General features: G+C 34.3%; 1 non-coding gene across 1 annotated transcript; it reads right to left on the bottom strand.

Annotated features, from left to right (window-relative positions):
• Window positions 1-354: 354 nt before the first annotated feature.
• Window positions 355-497, bottom strand: LOC140628963 (U4 spliceosomal RNA). The gene has a single exon (XR_012026871.1). It is a non-coding gene; the product is annotated as a U4 spliceosomal RNA (small nuclear RNA).
• Window positions 498-4,159: the final 3,662 nt, after the last annotated feature.

Here is a 4,159-nt window from a genome sequence, read left to right as displayed (position 1 = left end):
TTTATTCATTCATTCACGAGAGACACACAGAGAGAGGCAGAGACATAGGCAGAGGGAGAAGCAGGCTCCATGCAGGGAGCCCTATGTGGGACTCATCCTGGGTCTCCAGGATCACACCCTGGGCGGAAGGCGGCACTAAACCACTGAGCCACTGGGGCTGCCTGGTTACTCAAATTTTAGTTCTATATCTAGTCTTCATATCACTGTTAAACTTTTTGAAAGCATGTGTGGCATGAACTTTTCAGGTAGAAGGAAATATTCCAAACTGCTCTCTATTATTTACAAACAGGAAATCTTGGACATGTGAACATCTCTGAACCAGTTTTCTCATATAAAAAAAATGGGAACAAGAATAATTACTTCATTGAATTGTTGTAAGAATGAAATACTGTATTTTAAAAAGTACTTAGGGTGGGTAATGTTCTGCTTTTTTCAATTAGCAATAATCGCGCCTCGGATAAACCTCATTGGCTACGATACTGCCACTGCGCAAAGCTTGTTCTGCTTTTTTGATCTTAGTACAATTATATAGGCATGTTCAGTTCTGGAAAATTCACTGACTTGTACACTAGTGACAAGTGCCCTCTTTTGTATATATGTTATATTTTCTGTGTTTAAAATTAAATAAATGACAATGCAGTTCCTAGAATGGAGTATGTGCCCAATAATTGTGGCTATTACTATTTTTATTGCTAGTAATTACAATTTGAATTCCACTTCTACTGCTCCAAGTTCATCAGTGACATCTAATCAATATATCCAATGCCTTTTCCTATTTGAAGAATAAACACAATTACTTTGAATCTTTTTCCTCCTTTGGCTTCCTTGATATACCTGAGCTACTACACTCAAATACCACTTAGCCAGGTTTTTGTTAATAATTCTCTAATTATGGAAAGTTCTGAAGATTCACATACATATATACCTACATATATAGAGAGAATTCCATAATTTGCACATATATGGGGGACAGAGAAGGAATTTTTGGATAGTTAGGGTTGGAGTCACAATAGTGTATTGTCCAGATAGACAACCAAATATTGTGCTTGTGATATGCAATTAATTATACATTAATTTCTGAAGGTAAAATTGAAATTACTGCAAAAAGAGGTGCAAAATGTCATTAAAAAATCACTGATATCCCCATTTGAGGGGTAGTAGAGAGAACACTTAGACATAAATTTGATAATCTAGGTTCAAGAATCAGCCCTTCTACTTAGGTAGTAGTGCTGTACTTGGTAAGTTATTTAAATCTAAGAGCTTCAGTTTTCTCATCTTCTGATGTATATAACAGTCTCTCCACTCAGTAATTTTCAAAAATTTTCTGTGGAGCTCAAATAAGCTAATATATGTAAAAATGTTTGCAGCTCACATGGTATCACACAAATGCAGGAGATGATTTGTAAGGTATTTGTTACAGATCCCTTCCCATCCACTTGCCATGTGATTGAGTATTACTATAGAACAGTAAATGATGTCAAGGATAACAAGATCAGTAGATGGATGAAGGCTGTAGCTTAGAGGTTGGAATTGGAGACAGTTCCCAGAGTATAGACTGGTGGTTAACTCTTGCTTTTTAGAGTCTTTGTTCAAATTCCATCCTGAACGTGATAACCTGCTGCTTATGCATAGATAAGTCATTCTTATAAATATATCAGCTGTGCCTGAGTTGTATGGGGGGTTGAGTGAAGAAAATAGTAAATAAAGAAATGGAGTACTTTTGTTGCTAGCTTATATTAGCTAATACTATAAAGATGAAGAATAGATATTTTAAGGGTTAAAGGACAATTAATGTTTTCTATTTAGAGTCTCAGAAGGATATTTGTGAGTTTGTTATCTGGAGAACTGAATTATATTGTAAATGATAAATTTCAGGGTTAAATGTTTGGGAAACAAAACTATACCTGACGTATTTATTTTTTAATGGAATCTTTCTGGCTTAACACAATCAGAGGTCTATCTTATCTGAGATACTTGAGCCCTACAAAAAAGGGAATGGGAAATATGAACCAAGTGTGATTACTCAGTTAAATTGGATTTATTTCATTTATATATTAATAAAATAGGGAAATTCACTAATAGCACTTTACCCCTGTCTTATTATTTGGGAATATTTTGTATATGAAGTAGAAGAGACAAACAAAGCAAAATATTCTGTTTATGAGATAATACATTGAAAATTGCAAATCCATAATGTCTCTGAAATGCTTGGGAAGCTGTGCCTTCTATACTAATATTTGGTATGGTTATTATTATGGAAATTGTGCCAGAGATTCTTTGCAAATACTCCCTAGTAGTAATATGAAACTCACCAAATACGATGTAGTTGTAATAATCATCAAAATGAATTATTGACTTTTATTACATTTTAATCAATACTTATTATCAACTCATGAATTTAACTATCTCTGTTAACGGACTGCAGCATTCACTATAAACTCATAAGAATTTAGTCTTGTTTTCTGGAAAATAGTATACTACCAGTTGAAGGAAATGAGAAAATACATGCAAAAAGCCCTTTGAAATATGTGACATAATATTCATAAGCTCTACTCCTGTATTTTTCATTATTCATTTTTATTATATATATTTTAAATACTTATATTTATATGCATTTGTTAATGCATGAACTTCTTAAAAAGTTTTTAATTTAAATTCCAGTTAGTTAAAATACAGTGCAATATTAGGTTCAAATGTACAATTTAGTGATTCCACACTTACATAGAACACTGGGTTCTCATGATGGCAATGGCACTCCTTAATCCTCATCATGTATTTAACCCATCTCCCTCCCCACTTACCTTCTGGTAACTATTAGTTAGTTCTCTATAAATAAGAGCCTGTTTCTTGGTTTGTCTGTATCTCTTTTTTCCCCCTTTGTTCATTTGTTTTGTTTCTTAAACTCCACCCATGAGTGAAATCATATGGTATTTGCCTTTCTCTGACTTGACTTATTTCACTCAGCTTAATACTCTGTAGCTCCATCCATGTCATTGCAGTTGGCAAGATTTCATTCCTTTTATGTCTGAATAATATTCCATTACACACACACACACACACACACACACACACATGCACACACACCCCACTTCTTTATTCATCAGTTAATGGACACTTGGGCTATTTCCATAATTTGGCTATTGTAGATAATGCTGCTATAAACATTAGGGTACATGTAACCCTGTGAATTATTGTATTTTTATATTCTTTGAGTAAATACCTAATAGTGCAATTGCTGGATCCTAGGGTAGTTCTAGTTTTTACTTTTTTTTTAAAGATTTATTTATTCATGATAGACATAGAGAGAGAGAGAGAGAGAGAGAGAGAGAGAGAGAGAGAGAGAGAGGCAGAGACACAGGCAGAGGGAGAAGCAGGTTCCATGCCAGGAGCCCGACGTGGGACTCGATCCCAGGACTCCAGGATCAGGCCCTGGGCCAAAGGCAGGCGTTAAACCACTGAGCCACCCAGGGATCCCCTAGTTTTTACTTTTTGAGGAAATTCCATACTGTTTTCTGCAGTGACTGCACCAGGACACACCTGCCATCAATTGGATATGAGGGTTCCCCTTTCTCCACATTCTCAACTATTGTTTCTTGTGTTGTTAATTTTAGCCATTCTGAACATTTTGATATATTAACATATTACATTGATGTGTATGCATTATATATATGTATGCATATGTATAGTTTTAAGGAACAAACAGAAAAGGAATTGAGGAGTAATTAAATCTTGCCAGCTTTCCCTGATTGCCATTCAGCACACAAAACTACTGCTAAATTACAAATATCTTCCAATGAAGTTTGGCAGCAATTATTAATAAATTAGCACAGATTAGTTTATTAGATTAACTTGTACAAAGTTGAAACCCTGGGGAATAAAATAAAATAAAATAGTTATGCTTCAACTCCAGAGATATAGTCTATTAGTTCAATGACAGAAAGTAAAATCCTACAAGTTGAACATGCCAACCCTAATCTAGCTTCTGTAACACGAAGTCTTTTGAATGACACATTTGACTACCAAAAAAATAGCTTTTGACTGCAGGAATCCAGAAGTTATGTTAATTATAACTGAAATCAAAATCCTAATTACTTAAACCTGTATAGTATATGATTAGGTTATGTTTAAGATTCAGTAGTTAAGAGGAAAAGCTACTTTG

Source organism: Canis lupus, chromosome X (assembly GCF_048164855.1).
Source record: "Canis lupus baileyi chromosome X, mCanLup2.hap1, whole genome shotgun sequence".
NCBI lineage: Eukaryota > Metazoa > Chordata > Mammalia > Carnivora > Canidae > Canis > Canis lupus.
Note: the sequence above shows the minus strand (reverse complement) of the source record. Positions and strands in the feature narration are given on the sequence as shown.